At 43.9% G+C, this 17621-nt stretch overlaps 2 protein-coding genes across 7 annotated transcripts in view; one reads left to right on the top strand and one right to left on the bottom strand.

The window, feature by feature from the left end:
* FAM227B (family with sequence similarity 227 member B) overlaps positions 1 to 14311 on the bottom strand; it is a 484199-nt gene extending 469888 nt beyond the window's left edge. Inside the window, exon 1 of the mRNA XM_088472811.1 lies at positions 13842 to 14311. The gene's annotated coding sequence lies outside the window, so the exon portion shown is untranslated. The remainder of the gene's footprint in view (positions 1 to 13841) is intronic.
* The window catches only part of DTWD1 (DTW motif tRNA-uridine aminocarboxypropyltransferase 1), a 56289-nt gene continuing 52622 nt past the window's right edge, over positions 13955 to 17621 (top strand). For 2 of the 6 annotated variants that reach the window (XM_088472802.1, XM_088472808.1), the window contains exons 1-2: positions 14237 to 14539; positions 16281 to 16363. The gene's annotated coding sequence lies outside the window, so the exon portion shown is untranslated. Of the gene's footprint in view, positions 14113 to 14235; positions 14540 to 16280; positions 16364 to 17621 lie in introns of those variants that run through there. The other 4 variants (XM_088472805.1, XM_088472807.1, XM_088472803.1 and 1 more) reach the window with 4 other exon arrangements.

The following is a 17621-nucleotide window of genomic DNA, read 5'->3' on the forward strand; positions in this document are numbered from 1 at the left end:
AGTCGAACTGCACATGCCTCCCAATGGTTACCGCCGTGGGACGAAGAACGAATTTGGACACAGAGACAATTTCAGTGTGCCTTCCTGAGTGGTAAAAGAGGGGTGGGTAACTAGATGCGGGCATATTGCAGCCAGCACCTTCATTTTTTTTTTGCAGTTGCACTGGCACAGGTGGCCATTATCTGACAGACATTCTGAGCAACCACAGGGCGGCTCTAATTTCCGATGGTGCAACCATTATGTGTCCCAAGGTGCGACTTATTACGCAAAGCATCGGATTAGAGTCGCAGCAGGTGAGCTTCTTTGTATGAATCCCATCGTCTGCTGCATTAGCATAAAGAAGAAGCAGTTGTGACTCTCATTACCGTCCACCTCTGAATCAGGTCCATTGTTCTGCTGCTTGGATGATGTTGCTGTCATAGGCTATTAGTGCGAAGTATTGTACATCCAGTGAGCTGTAGCAACAAAGTAACGAGTGGCTGGTGTATAGTTGAATGTATTTTGTAATTGAAAAAATGTAAAGAAATGTAAAGAATGCGCCCAAAAAAATACAATTTGGGAATGTTGCAGAGTTGGCTGTAACTCAAGTTGCATCTAGCTCCGCAAAAGTAGTATATGTGCCAGTTTTATGTCAGGAGAGAACAGTAGTATATGCACTAGGCTAGGTAGATACCAGGGAAAACAGTAATATATCCCACCTGGGGCCTGATTCAGATTTGGGAATAGAGTAAGATAGAGTAAGTAACTTTGTATCTGGACAAACCATTTTGCAATGCAAGCATTGCAAATAGATACTTTGTTTTACATGTGGGGTAACTACTGGCTGCTCTTGCATGTAGCCCATAAATGCTGGACAGTTTCATTTTTATGGTGCATACAGACATTAGGTACGATCAGTCAGCGATAACGATATCGCTGACTGATCGTCCTGCACCTTCCTAGAGTGCATCCAGTACACCACCGACAGCCAACGACCAGCGACCAAGGATCGTGGGTCCCTATAGTAACCTGGTCGATATCGACCAAATTGGCCTGCGTGCACGGGCAATACAGAGTGCAGGCAGCCTCCCAGAATAAACCAGTATCATAGTTTGTGGAAGTTGTGCAAACTTCCTCTAGCTATATACAGAAATCTTTTGTGGTTAACAGTACCATTGACTCAGCTGTGAAAAAGAGGCGGATCAACCACCAGCCATGTCTGTTCTATTATAACCTTGGCCAAGGATAGCAACTTAAAAACATACTTATAGGTTATGACATTAAACGATTCCTCTAGGGAGAAACCAAAAAGACATAAGTGGGTCAAGGTGGGGGCAAAGCAGATAGAGTAGTACAGACACAGGACACAATTACCGATTGCAACTGCGATTATGCGCACAATCGGCCGATTGCTGCATACTGCGCATGCATTGCAGTGTGCAAATCGGCCACTGTGATCGGGTGACTAGGCAGACCCATCGCAGAGTAATTGACAGAAAGTACCGTTTGTGGGTGGTGACGAAACGCAGGCGTGCCAGGGCGTTTGAACGAAGTTGCAGGGGTGTGCATAAATTATCCACTGTGATACCTTAGGCAGCCTGAAGCCTTATAGCGTGAGCTGAAGTTAGCAATTCCAAGTAAGATTTGACCCTGTGCAACTGTGCATGAGGCTGTGATGGTACTCGATTGTACCGATGGTTTCGTAGTCTTGCTAAACATTCCGGTTGTGTGTAAGGCATCCTTATGTAATGCTGTGACGGCATAGCTATCGCAATGGATTAGCATACTATCGCAGTTGAACTGCATGCATAATCACTATTGCAGTCGCAGTTGCGATCAGTAGTGAATCAGGCCCACAGTCCCACATCAGGTTTCGGAAAAGCTGCATAGGCCTGGCACTCCCAGAGGAGGTGCCAGAAAGCCACCTCAGACAACCAACATCTACAGCATTTGGAATATGCCCGAAGCCCCATACCAAACAGACTGAGCGGAGTATAATATATTCTGTGAAAAATAAAAAATGTATCTGTTGGTGGTGAACACAAGCAGTAGTATCCTGAGTACCACCAAGCACAAGTGTCCATCGTTCATCCCTGAAGAGTTGCCTATGACGAAGACCCTACAGCGGCAGCACCCCGGCAGACCGGGTTAGCTTTACGCTGTGGGGGGGGTTAGGTTTAGCCACCACAGGGGAAGTTCTCTCTCCCCCACTCCAGCGACCTAGATGCTAATACATCTTGCTGTTATTGCTTTGCCTCAATAAGAGCTGAAGCAAGAAGAACTATAGCTGCACAATAAGTGCCGCTATAGAACATTTCCTCCATATAGAAAATGCAGGTCGCTATAGTGTATCTGGTAAAAGGTACTAAGAAAATTATAATTGGACTGTGACACAAGTACCAAGTGTGCCCAAGTAACAATAACAGGGTCCTACTAACACAGTCTAGTACCTTCTAAAACAACCTAAAACAAGTCTCAGAACATTTTACCTACTTTACATTTTAGGACCTTAAAAGTAAAACTCTTTGAAGACATCAGCATGTCTTTTATATGGAAGATGACAGAGACGTTTTAGGTATGGCCTGCATGTCTTGTAATATAATAGAAACTTTAAAGAAAATTATGACACCAGATATTTAAAAATGCAGTGATGAATGTTTGATCGTCTAGAAACATTATACATTTGGTCCTTTATGTAATAATTCACAACATATTTAAATAACGATGTTGCATAAGATACCAAAAGAAGAAAATAAATAATATTGTTACACAACTTTCTCAGTGCAGGCACGCTGGTGTTTAAGTATGGGTTTGCAGTTCAGAGAAATCTGGTGTCCAACAAGTAAGCCAGCTTGTTCTGTAAAGCTGATGCTGAAGCAGGAAACAAGCAAGTATTCAAATTGTGCCGCCTGTATGTATTGTATCTTCTTCAAACATCAAAGGGCAACTCTTTTCCTAACCATTACGCTGCCTTTGAGCTGGCATCTGGATCAGCTTAAAGTAGAGGTAAAGCTGTCTCGCTTGCATGTCATCACCCAGGGAGATGGGAAGATGGTTTACTTAGGTCATTCAGAAGTTTGGCAAATCTCCTGTGTTCAACTTGTCACGCAGTATTAACCCTTTAGCTCTCAAGGCTGACCTCTAACCTCAATGACTTGACGTTGTCAAGCGAACAGGCTCATATCTTTTATACTGTATATCAAAAAATATGTTTTCACCTTGTTACATCACTTTCAGTATATAGCGGCCTTTAACTATAAAATTAGTACTGGGTGGTCTGGTTGACAGCCCACAAGTCAGATGCAGAGTATAAAGTGGCTCACATCCTCTCAGCAATTCATACCCTTTGTCGTGTGAAATCATTTTTAAAGAATTATATGTAATACATTCCTGGCCCATCACATTAAAAGGCAGCATGGTCCAACACGTACAGTTTAATGCATGTCAACTATATTTTGCCATTTTCAATATTAAAAGTGTATTCGTACAGAGATTCCAATGGGACAACATGATTTATTAGAAAATTCTGTCAGTATCTGCTCAGACAAATGTGCACTAACTAGATTGTTTCCTTGCATCAATCCTTGTGTTTGTTTGCAGGTGCATTCCATTTTAAAACATAAATAACACTTTTTAAAGTTTATGTATGAATGGAAATCATACGTCCCAACATAGGATATGTCCAAATAGGGACACGACAGAAAGAAGATGTCCAGTTAGAAAATGTGTGCACACAATACAATTGGTGTGGCCGCACCCCCCATGAGAGTATCTAGCACTTCTGATGTGCTAAGCCATCACAAACACTCCATTCCCAAAATAAACAACACTGAGCAGCAGCAGGCACCAAAGACATCTGCCAGTGGAGCAGACCCGTTCAAGTAGTTGGGCAGTGATATAGTTTCCTGTGAGTAAGGACAAACCCGCTGATCTAGAAACAATGGGATAGTTCCCTCAAACTGGCAGTGTCCATGCAAATTAGGGACAGTTGGGGAGGTGCCAGTAAAAATATTACTTTAAAGTCCAACACATTGTCACTTTAGGATCACCCCTTTTGCAGGCAGAAACAACTCTGTGCCTCCTACCTGCGGAACAAGCTATACCGTTATAAATGTATGCTCTCCACTACTTGTTCTCATTGAAATATCTTGTTCTGTGAAACAGAATCTTATTTTTCCATGCAAGGTGCATAAATGACCCTAGACCACAATCAGCAAGCAACACGCCAATCTGCTACTGCAGATGCCACCATTTGGCATGCAGATGTGTGTGCAATCTCTCTCAAAAAAGTGACAGCCGTCAATGTGAGTTTCCACAGACCACTGCTCATCTTATGCAGCTCTATTCCACTGGAAATGGTTTAAGCTCTTGGATCCGTAAATCCAGTTCTTATCCTGACCTGATTATTTTATTAAGTGTTTGCGGAGACAAAACAGATTAATGTTTTCATACAACAGGATCAAAAACATAATAATAATAAGTAGTAAAACTAGCATAAGAGACAGGAAAATGAAAAAAATAAATAAATACAACAAACAAGTCAGTCACATTAGATGGGTGATGAAAGGTCCAACAGTTTCCAGTATTTTACTATATCAACCTTGCTTTATGTACAAAGCTATAGTGCATATTATTAAAGCATGTGATGATGATGGTACTTAGATGGGCTAATAATATGGAGTGTGAGACAGTCACATTTTAACTAAATTCGGGAATAACAGCAGAGACCCAACTGCAGTTAGTTGCTACCAGCTCTGAAATCCCAACCCCCTGATAGTCGTTCCAGCCATTTCACAGCTGGTTATAATTACAGTTTCTTCTGCTTTATTTATCGGTTTCAGTATTTATTGCACAAGATTATTGGCAATCCACCACACTTAATTGTACTTTATCCAAGGTAAAGTTATCCAGCATTAAAGAGCCTGCCTCACAGTAAATTACATATTTATTAGATTTAGCAACTATCATTTCACATTTTGGAAAGTACATCTAACACGTATTGTCTCACATCAGTGCTGCCTGAGAGTCTGCCAGGCTGGAAATTGCAATGTAGCACACACACACTTTTACCAGCCCTTACACATGATCTACCAAACCAGTCACAATCCCATAAAGGCATAATCTATATATGATAATGGACTTGCCAACTCTCCATGATTGTCAGGGAGACTCCCTGAAATAGTAGCAATGTCCCTGACTCCCTGTAGAGTCTAGCATTCTCCCTGATTGCACCTTATCCCTATTATGAACCGGTTATATAAATAAAAAATAGAGATATATACAGTACATTCAAATGGGATCATTAGTATGTTTTTCCTGCATTGGTTATAAGGCACAATGGGGGAGACTTAAGAAGCTTAGAGGCGGTATCAGCGCATGTTATGTACTCTGATACCACTTCTACCCGATGTATGATCGGGGGTTTGGCGGTAAATGACAGGGGTGCTATGCGCCCCTGTCATTATCGGCGCTGCTATCTACAAGAAAGCAGCGCCGATAGCCTGGGCAATGTATGAACGGTCATATCACATGACCGTTCGGCCCGCTGTAGCTGTCGCTATCGCTGCTGTGGCGGCTGCCGGCTCCAGGCTGCACTAGGCTGATGTCATCTGAACTAATAGAGGTATGTAAAATCTCTTGGTTTGCAGACATTTTTAACTGTTTTCAGTCAAGAGGGTTTTCATCCCTTAATGACCAGATCAATTTTCACATTTTGCAATTTGATTCAAGTGGGCACTACAATCCAACCTAAACACCCTTCTATCCCCACATCAATGTTGTGGCAAGACTGATCTTCTTCTCTAGTTACTTCATATATGTTGCAACACTTTACAATATTGTACTTCACGTTCACTGGCACATTATCTACTGAAGTCAATTCAAGCTACTTACTTTATCTTCAAAGCTTTCCAACTGGGCCCAATTCAGAGATGTATGGAATTGCAGAGCCGCACACAAACTTCTTTGCAATTCCGTCCACCTTAATGCAAATGCAGAAGAGGGGGTCAGTCAGCTCCTTGCTACATTTGCGAGCACCATCGCAAATGATGGTCACAATGAATGGAGCTGAAACTTCCCGCAGCCTGACCTGGTCACTTCAGAGGACAGGTATCTGCATCTGCCGCCACAGACCCTGGCCTCATCTCTCCCGGAAAGCAGGGGCGGCATGCCCCAGTTTCCGGGACCGGTGACTAGCCATGCCCTTGCTTCGCCCCGCAAACGCCGCAGCATGCCAATCATGCTGTGGCTGGGGGGGGAGGTTTCGGTCGTAATTGCAAGGCCTGTTCTGTACATGCACAGAATGTAACCTGGGCAGGTGCAGACCCCTAACCTTTGGAGATGTACGTTCATCATCAGATGAATGTACATCTACTGTATGAATCAGGCACTCTGTCATTAGACACATGCCTCCTTGCCTGGTGACATATGCCTCTCACCCTCTATAATAACCATTTTTTACTCCCATCACCATGCTCTCTTAAACCCCATCTCTATTCTACAGCCTCTTCTACCCCCTCCTGATGCTACTCCCTCTGATTGTTTTGCTAGCTACGTCCCACATCCACTCAGTGTACAACTAACTCCTATTATCTTTGTATTGCCTTTTCTGTCAAGACGATAAGCACCCACCAGTAAATATTGCCATAGAATTAATTTCTACCAATGGTTTACATTGATGGCTGCAAACCACTGACAGTAAGTTATAGATGGTTTGCATAATTGATGGCTATCACTGCAACAACTGTGCCAACTGTGCAACGGGGTAAAAACACACTAGGCCATGCTCTCTGCAATCGATGGTGGAGAACCATCAGACCTCCGCATTAATGGCAAAACCATCAACAATTGGTGGCAAACCATTCATGGTTTGCTAACCATTGATGGTCAATGGTTGTCCCTGCTAATAAGCAGGGGTATCTCTATCCTCTGCCTGATGTCCAGACCCAACACAAGCAGTGGTCATGTTGTGCATACATCACAAGAATACCAGGTATTCTCATGGACATGTTTGTGTATACACAACTATATTGCTATGTGTTGAGTACATCACCGTGTTTATGATGACATCATCAAGTGCACATGCACACATAGAGCACTGGATGGGTCTTTAACCTGAGCCCAGCACTGAACTTTCTCTCACACCCCAAACAATTTCATTCACCACCACCAAGAACTAAACTCAATCAGTTTATCAGCACTTTATCATCACTTCATACTCCTTTAACACTGAGCATACACACAAAAAAATGCAAAGGACACACAAAGAGACAACTACAAACACAGAGGAAACACAAACTATCAAGGAAAATCAAACCAGTATAAGCAGAAAAGCAGCATAATAAAAAAGTACACATACATAGGGGTGCATTTTTTAAGAGGGAGCTTTAACAAGCTAATGTTTCTCAGCATGTTTAATACCGAAATTTAAAACAGCAAATCATATTAAAAGCAAAACAAAAAGCCATCCCTATGTCTGCCGACCTGCTGTGACGTCTTCTGCTCAAGACTTGCTGGAATGGGTGCCAATCACACCCGATCATTTTTGGGCCATCAAATTTCATCCACTGAGAAAGGAGGCGAGCGGGTCACAGACGAGAGACGGGGAGGTAGGGGGATAGAGATGTGAGACGAGGGGGGTGAGGGGGACAAAGATGAAAAACAGGGCAAAAAACTTAAATGCAGGGCACAATAAAGATAATGGTAGGGTGCCAGAGTAGATTTATATTGGAGCCAATTAATCAAATATATGCAGTATATATCACGAAAACACCCATTTTCAGGGGATATCTGCAAATATTTAGTATATCCCAAATGTACCATAGAGGGACCGCCGCAGATATCTCCATTTCCAACAGCAGATGCAGTTGTGAAGCTGACGGATGTACCAAGAGTTTTCCCCCGCAGCTAACGCTATCTGAAGAGGACGTTAGCCACCAAAACCTATGCGCTACATTTCGTAAAAATTACAAGGAGAGAGTTGCTACGGAACAATCCCTGGCAATGGCCGCCTCATGGACAGCAGATCGTGCATACGCAGTAGCGCACAAGAATCCAATTAGAGAAGTGACAGTTGAAACAGTCTCTTCACTCAAAGTACATTGCAGGGACAGGCCCTGTCCCTGCGGGCATGTTTTAGTACATCCTAGCAAAGCTTAATTACTTATTGCCGCGAATAGCGACGATAACAAATTAGAATCATCGGGTCTAAGACCCGTTAACTGAAAATTATGATCCATAGAATAATAAAGTATAAAGATGCATGGCACTGCAGACATTCAGGAAACACCAAAGTGTTTATTAGGCTTAAAGCATATTTGCCAAATGAAAGCAGCAACATTTTGGGCATACTTTAGCCCTTTTGTCAAGACTTGATAAAAGGCTGAAGTATGCCCAAATCATTGCATGTACAGTATATGTCCTAGATACTGTACTTCTGTGTAGTAATTAGCCAGGTAATGAGCAGCCTTGATTGCCAGACCACCTGTGAGAGGCTGATAAAAGGTGTGTCAGCTTCTCTGGGTAATCGCTCACTACCTGGGGAGCAGGCCGATACGCCTGTAGAAAGACACTGCTATGGCTTTATGTAAGAGCAGTACTTAAATGCTGTTTTGTGCAAGTTGAATGGTCCGGAAAGTGTAGTCCTTCCCAGCGCTGGCAGCTCCGCCCCCCCTTGTCATGACGTCATGAGCTCAGGGGGCTTGGTCGGCACAGGGCGCCGAAAAGCCCTGTTAAGCCACTGGTATGCCCTGTTGTATTATTGCCCCAATAAGAATAATTTCTGGATTATCTGGAACATACAGTCATTGTCAGAATACATTGAGGGGGCATCAGCTGCACTATACACAGTGGGGTCTTCTCTAGGTGTCCCTGACCCTCAGGCCCATATGCACTGAACAACATAAACCACTGGGAGTTAGCAGAGCTCTGGAAAGCTAATCTTGGTAAATCTGGCAATTTTACAGTTCCCATACAAACCTGTGGGAACTCCTTTTACGATTAAAATTTGAAGAGCTGTAGCAGATATCAGTAGAACCTTATTAAAATATTCCGGTGATCTCACATGCAAATGGCAAGTTTTAGCATACGGCACTTGCAAAGATGCGAATTTACATATTTTTAAATATCTCCATCCTATTCTGAGTCTTTGCCAGATCTGTTTTTCTATGAAAAGGGCATTTTGAGACATTAAATGGCTGTCAACAATGCAATCGTACAGAACTGTTCAGACTTGTGGAAGTGTCACGGGAGTGTCATGGACGTGTAGCTAAAGGTACATGCAATTATGAGTCTCAAGCAAGTGAGAGGAAGCCTGTTTCTGACTTATCTCTTGCACCTAGCGTGGGGATGGAGCATACTTGCCGACTTTGTAAATCTCTTCAGGAGCTGGCCTTTGGGAGGCCGGGGTCGTGCTCCTATATAATTAGGTCCCACCACTGGCACAGCAAACTGCCGCAAATCACGGGTCCGGCAATTATCTCCCATCCTGCCCACTTCACAAGAAGTGGGTGGGATGCGGGAGATCCGGACACTCTTCTGGGGTTGCAGGGGGCTACTCGAAAATTCGGGAGACTCCAGCTACTTCCAGGAGAGTACGTAAGTATGGGCTGGAGCTGGTGCTGATGCTAATGATGATGCATGTGCAGGGACTGGCTGGCAATTTTAAGACTGGGGGGCAAACAAGCATGTGGCCCTCGATTTTCTACCACATAACTGTGACGGAAAAAAACGCACAATAAATTTCTCAGAGGTGTGATGTATCTAATGTGGGTATGGTAGCTTATGTCTATGGGGCCAGGGTAGAGTGAGTAGTGTATATCTCTGGGCATGGGGGGGTAGGGAGGGAAGTGTCTGTCCCTGGGACTGGAGTGTAGGCTGGGTAGTTTATGTCACTGGAGCTGGGGGGTAGAGTGGGTAGTGTATGTCCCTGGGGCCGGGTGTAGGGTATGACATCCAGATGCTGGTGTGGTGATTAGGGTGGGTACTGTACTGTAAGGCCTGGGTGTAGGGCTAGTTAGTCTATCTTTCCCCACCAGAGCCAGTGAGTGCACGTGTCCTGCAGTACTCACATCATCAAACAAGGTTGTGATGCTGGCTGTTATCAGCACGATCCCTGTGCCCGAAGCCGCTCTTCCCGCCATGCTGCGCCTAGGACAAGCATGGAGATCCCGGGGCTCAGCCAGGAATGGAGCCTATCACATGGCAATACTCTATCTGCTCAGCCGGGAAGTCCCAGTGCTCAAGGTTGGCTCCTGATATGAAGGGAAATCCCTGGCCACCAGTGGCAGAACTTGTGAGTGGTGGGCCCCAGTACAAAAATATGCTCTGGGCCACTCTCGTCCATTACACAGGGAGAGACAGTGTGCCTGTGTTATAAGTAAAGAGCCGGCTGGCTTGACCATTAAAGGGTGCTGTAACCCCCAAAGTACACTCCAGTCCAAACCAAAAAAAAATATATTTTCTGTGTTTGTGAATTGTGTGCGCAGTAGCCGCACGTGCATCAACAAAGTAGTGCCAAGCGTGCGCCTGTGTCATAAGTAAAGGGCCGACTGGCTTGACCGTTAAAGGGTGCTGTAACCCCCAAAGTACACTCCAGTCCAAACCAAAAAAATATATATTTTCTGTGTTTGTGAATTGTGTGCGCAGTAGCCGCACGTGCATCAACAAAGTAGTGTCAAGCGTGCGCCTGTGTCATAAGTAAAGGGCCGGCTGGCTTGACCGTTAAAGGGTGCTGTAACCCCCAAAGTACACTCCAAACCAAAAAAATATATATTTTCTGTGTTTGTGAATTGTGTGCGCAGTAGCCGCACGTGCATCAACAAAGTAGTGCCAAGCGTGCGCCTGTGTCATAAGTAAAGGGCCGGCTGGCTTGACCATTAAAGGGTGCTGTAACCCCCAAAGTACACTCCAAACCAAAAAAATATATATTTTCTGCGTTTGTGAATTGTGTGCGCAGTAGCCGCACGTGCATCAACAAAGTAGTGCCAAGCGTGCGCCTGTGTCATAAGTAAAGGGCCGGCTGGCTTGACCGTTAAAGGGTGCTGTAACCCCCAAAGTACACTCCAAACCAAAAAAAATAAATATTTTCTGTGTTTGTGACTTGTGTGCACTGTGGCTGCACGTGCATCAACAAAGGAGCAGCGCCAAGCGTGCGCCTGTGTCCCATAAGTAAAGAGCCGGCTGGCTCATTTCTTAAAGGGTGGTGTAACCCACAAAGTGCACTACTCTCCAGCAAAAATAAAAAAATATTTTCTGTGTTTGTGTGCGCTTTAGCCGCACGTATATATCAATATAACATAAATGGAGGACCAAACTTTCTCCGATAAAAATAAAATAGGGAAAGATCAAGAACCACTTCCTCCTAGTGCTGTTGCTGCTGCTGGGAGTTGTTCATCATCCCAGAGAGGAATTAGGAACATCACTACTTTTACTAAACAATTGACCCTCCAACAGTCCCTAGCGATGAGGATGAAGTACGACAGCAGTCATCCTGAAGCAAAACGTATAACTGAGGCCTTGACTGCTATGTTGGTGTTAGACGTGCGTCCGGTATCCGCCATTAGTGCAGTGGGATTTAGACAATTGATGGAGGTAGTGTGTCCCCGGTTCCAAATCCCGTCTAGATTCCACCTGCATCCTCAAAGCAGCAGCGACAAGCGTGCGTCTGTCTGTTAAAGGGTGGTGTAACCCTCAAAGTGTGCTCCACAAACAATAAAAATATTCTTCTTTTTTTTTCTGTCTTTGTGAAATGTGTGGGCTGTAGCCGCACCTGCATCCTTAAAGCAGCAGCGACAAGCGTGCGTCTGTCTGTTAAAGGGTGGTGACACCCTCAAAGTGCTCCAAAAAATAAAAAACTATTTTTTTTATGTGTTTGTGACTTGTGTGCGATGTAGCCGCACTTGCATCCTCAAAGCAGCAGTGACAAGCGTGCGTCTGTCTGTTAAAGGGTGGTGTAACTCTCAAAGTGCTCCAAAAAATAAAAAACTATTTTTTTAATGTGTTTGTGACTTGTGTGCGATGTAGCCGCACTTGCATCCTCAAAGCAGCAGCGACAAGCGTGCGTCTGTCTGTTAAAGGGTGGTGACACCCTCAAAGTGTGCTACACAAACAATAAAAATATTCTTCTTTTTTCTGTCTTTGTGAATTGTGTGGGCTGTAGCCGCACCTGCATCCTCAAAGCAGCAGCGACAAGCGTGCGTCTGTCTGTTAAAGGATTACATCGGTGACAGCATCCAAGTAGGCATGTCAGACAGTCCGTACCTGTACTGGCAGGAAAAAGAAGCAATTTGGAGGTCCCTGTACAAACTGGCTCTATTTTACCTGAGTTGCCCCCCCTCCAGTGTGTACTCCGAAACAGTGTTTAGTGCAGCCGGGAACCTTGTCAGCGAAAGGCGTAGGAGGTTGCTTCCACAAAATGTGGAGAAGATGATGTTCATAAAATGAATTATCAACTCTTCCAGGGAGACCAGCCTCCAGAACGTACAGAGGGACCTGTGGTTGTGGATTCCAGCGGGGACGAATTAATACTCTGTGAGGATGAGGATGTACACAACACTGAAGAGGGTGAGGAATCGGTGGATGAGGAGGATGAGGACGACATCTTGCCTCCGTAGAGCCAGTTTGTGCAGGGACAGATTAATTGCCAGCTTGTTTTGTGGGGGCCCAAACGAACCAATCATTTCAGCCACAGTCGTGTGGCAGACCCTGGCGCTGAAATGTTTGGTTTGTTAAAGTGTGCATGTCCTGTTTATACAACATAAGGGTGGGTGGGAGGGCCCAAGGACAATTCCATCTTGCACCTCTTTTTTTTCTTTGAATTTGTATAGTTTGGGGCCTAGTTTTTCAAACTGCCATCCTGTCTGCCACTGCAGTGCCACTCCTAGATGGACCACGTGTTTGTGCCGCCCACTCGTGTCGCTTAGCATAGTCATCCAACTACCTCGGTGCAACCTTTTGGACATAAAAACACTATTGTGAGGTGTGAGGTGTTCAGAATAGACTGGAAATGAGTGGAAATTAAGGTTATTGAGGTTAATAATAGCATAGGAGTACAAAAACCCACAAATTCTGTGATTTTAGCTGTTTTTATGCTTTTTTTTCAAAAAAATACAGATCCAAAACACAAAACCCAGAACCCAAAACACGGAAGGGTGGTTTTGGCAAAACCAATCCAGATCCAAAACACGAAGAAAGATCCAGATCCAAAACCAAAACACAAAACACGAAAAGTGGCCGGTGCACACCCCTAGTTTTTATATTGCTATAATATGCATCTTTCACACAAGCAGAAATGTGATACATTTGTTATTAGTAAATAATCTATATACTGTACATTAGAGCGTTTAATTCCTAACAATCTCATTACATACATATCATTTATTTATTAACAGTTACTTATATAGGGCACACATACATGGCAGAATATTCCATAAATTTGAACTATAATTTAAATATGTATAAATGTGCACAGTAATAAGACAGGGCTGTGAATGCCAGTATCATGCAAAATATTAAGTTGTATTTCATTATTTTACTTAAATACATTTTTGCTGCAAAAATATTGAAGTAAAAATTACACACAACACATTAGCACAGTGACATCACTGGCAAAGCATTTTTCACAAGAATATCCTGGTTTTTATGTGCACATACCTCGCACAGCAAATATCACTTTGTTATCTGTTAATAAATAATATGAAGTCTGTTTTGCACAGTGCACGCTATGGTCAGCTTCCTTAGGACTGTATGCAGTGAAGAGACCACATTGTGCTACCTCACTGAATAAACCAGTGTGTTGTGCATACGCATAAAAAGTCATGCAGAAAAATTCTGTCATAATTTATTTTTTTATTTAAGTTACTCACCAATTCTTTACTTAGGCCGGAGCCTGCCTGGTGTGTTTACAGTTGCCAATGGCAACAGCTTCCTTTATCGGTGTTGCATTAAATTCTGTCCCCCAGCACATGGGGGGGAAAGAAGCATGGACACTGTGTTCTGTGGAGAGATTGAGTTACATGACATTCTGCTATTGCTGTAGGAAACAAATATATTGTTTATTACGTCTCGGCACCACAACACTTATACGGACGCACAGACACGAAGGATGTTTGTGCTCTACAGAAACTGCAGGATAATGCAAGTGTTTGGTAACAGGCATTTTTAATGCCGGAAAATGCTATTAAATATCCGTTTATTTGATTGATGCTTAAGCAAAGCGTGATTACATGGGGGGTTACTGTCATATATGTAATATTAGTTTATTTACACTCCTCCCCGTCCATCTCGGCGGCCTCTTCCTGTGTGACACGTGACGCCGCTGCCAGCCTGTGGTTGGTGTATCCTGTACCCGGAGCTTCCCCCCAGCCAGCGTGCTCCTGCCACACAGCACCTCGTGTAATATATGATGTACGGTACAATGGCATAATAATAACAATAATACTGGTTGGTGCAGACTCATGTGTCTCAGATCGCACAGCTGTGATATCTTATATGACACCTTTGTATAGCGAATATACTGAAGAAGCTCTGTGTTTATGCGACGTTTAGCTCTATAAGTGCTCAGGTAAATGCTACGTTTACATTGTTGTGGATATGTGCGTGTAGTAGTACAATATAGTATAAGGTCACCTGGCTTTAGAAGCAATTACGTTGTTTGTTCATTATGTGATAATGCAGTTCAAATCTACAAGCTGCTTAAGAGTCCGAGGGGTCTATAAACGGGCTTATTACAGTCATTGACACCTGTCTTGTTTTGAAGAAATACATGGGGAACGTACTGCAAAGGGTTTATTTTGAAGACCATGAAATTTGATAAATTAATTCTGATCAGGTTTAGCTGTTGTCTACGATTTATAATATGAAATTGTTTTGCTACAGTACCATTTAGATTAAAGGTGCCCACACACAGCGACATTTTACATTACGATTTGGCCGATTTCGACAAATCGTGACGACGAATCGGGTATAAAAAGTACAAATCGTGAGTTTATACTCACGAGCACGATGCCGATGTGCGTCCCCGCTTATCATATATCGCATCTTCTGATCTGCCGTGCTGTAGGGCAGATTAGCCAATCTGGGATACAATGCATTGGCTGCAAGATGGATCTTTAGTCAGATTGGACATTTTTAACTCCAAATCGTGATCACGACGGCAAGGGAGCTCCCGTGAAAGTTCATGAGGAAATTGGCCATAAAATCGTATCGTGAGGACATCGTTATGTGTGTGGGCACCTCAGAATAATATGCAGCCAATGTTGACAATTACAAAATGGTTATTATATTATGTATTATATTTATTAGGTATGCTGGTACAGGTATGAGGTCTATGGATGCAAGTTACAGTAAAATAGGAAAAGGTATTAACATAAAGGGGGCAATTCAATGTGGAGCAGTTTGCATTGAATTGGGTACAGAGATTGGGTATGTGCTACCACATCTCCTTTATTTGAACTTCCCTTATGCATGTGAAAAGCTGGGAAAAGCACTGATTTTTAAGATAAAATGTCAGGACACAGAGTTGAACCTCTGATACACTACCTGGGGGGGTGGGTTATTTTTTAATTAGGTGATTTTCTCTAACAAACAGAATAATGGGTTAAATGATATGGTGCTTGTATGTAGAGGTGTAATGAAGGGAACAGTGCTGGTGCAGAGCGATATTTGTCTCCTATCATGATGTCACATCGAGGCAGGGCAGCTGTACAGACTTACAGGGTGTGTCCAAAGGCTGCAGGGTGCCAAGCCAAATGCAGGTGCTGAGGGGCCGCAACGGAGTCGCCCGCAGGGTATTGTACCCTGGGCAGTGGTACTGCTCGCACACCCCTAGTTGTGGCCATGGATGGGAAAGGCCTTTTTGAAGCTACAGATGTGATTTGCCATGGTTTTTACAACATGTTATGTAAAGACTCAACCCCAAAATTATGTAAAGCCTATATTTTGCTGAAAAACACCTGCTAGCTATAGTTGTTTACCACTATTAATAATAAAAATATCACATTTCATCTCCTCAATCTTTGTGAATAGACATTTACAGTGAAATTGCGTGAGCACGCTTAATGAAAATTAGCAGCTATGTGCGTAATTTTTAAGCTGCAAATTTGCAAAATATAAATCGCTCCTAATTGAATTGATCTCTGTGTGTGATACCTGTAAGGAAGCACACAGATGTCAGTAATTAGTGTATTGTAAAGCAGTTTCCATTCTTGGGAGGAATAAAATAGTAAAGTTAATAAATTTAGGTTGCTTAATAATAGTACACTGTGCAAAGTATTGCAAATGTGCAATTTCATATGTTTCTACAGGTCCCTGCCGTCACAAGTATATTACATCTTTGAGCAAATTCATGGTCCATCTGAACTTCTGCTTTTCACTGTGGAACGCAAAGGTGCATATCTTGCAGGAGTGAAAATGTCACCACTAAGCATGGCCTATCATTATGTTTGGAACACCACAAATTTTTTCCTTCTTAATACATTTGTTTATGAACACATTTACAACCATAGTATAATATTTCCACCTGGATAGTGCAGGGAGATTAAATCATAACATTGTAATGCTGGGTACATATGAATGCAGTCCGAGCGGCCGATTTGTAAGCTACACACACCAATCAGCCGATCGATATGTATGGCCTGACATCACAATTAGGAAGGCATTCAAATTTGCCCGTCCAGTTGTGATGCCCGTGTCTGGGTGGTCGATGGGTTGCCCTTACATACAGCCAGACACTTTGGCTGTGCTGCAGGGCTGACCTGGTATGTCTGTGAAGGACATCGTTCACAGACATATCGTGTATACAGGGGTTAAAGTGGGGCGGAACTGCGTTCCGTCACTTCTATTTGGAGACTGATCCAGTTGCACCGACCCACCTTAGCCCGGTGCAGCAGGAAGGCTCCATTTGCCGGGCGCACGCTGAGATTTTGTTACCAGCGGGCACCCGGCTCCCTCCCTGCAGCGGCAGCCGGAGGCTGGAGCTCACCCCTGAGCTTCGGCTCCCGCAGTGCCCTATGGGAGAGACGTCATGACTTCTCTCCCATAGTTAGAGGAGCAGCCACACGGACCAGAAGGGAGAGCGGGACTTAAGGTAAGTATTAGGTCGTTTTTTTGTTTCTTTTTATTAAGCGGCTTCACTATGGGGGGCACTACTACTGAGGGCATTACTCAGGGGGCACTACTATTGGGGGCATTACTCATGTGGCACTACTACTGGGGGCACTATTACAGGATTACTAATGGGGGCATTAGGGGGGCTCTGCATAAGGGGCACTGCCACTGTGGGCACTGCATAAGGGTCACTATCACTACTGAGGGCACTGCATATGGGGCACTACCACTACTGTGGGCACTGCAGGGGCACTACTGTTGGGGGCACTACCACTACTGTGGGCATTGCAGGGGCACTACTGTTGGGGGCACTATTACAGGGGGAATACTAATGGTATTGTATAAGGGGCACCACTGCTGTAGGCACTGCATAAGAGGCACTACCACTACTGTGGACTCTGCATAAGGGGTACTACCACTGTGGGCACTGCATAAGTGTCACTACAACTACAGTGGGCATTGCATAAGAGGCACCACTACATTGGGAATTGTTTAAGGGGCACCACTACAGTGGGCATTGTATAAGGGGCACCACTACA

This window comes from Taudactylus pleione, unplaced genomic scaffold, assembly GCF_031769625.1.
Source record: "Taudactylus pleione unplaced genomic scaffold, aTauple2 ptg000129l, whole genome shotgun sequence".
Classification (NCBI taxonomy): Eukaryota; Metazoa; Chordata; class Amphibia; order Anura; family Myobatrachidae; genus Taudactylus; species Taudactylus pleione.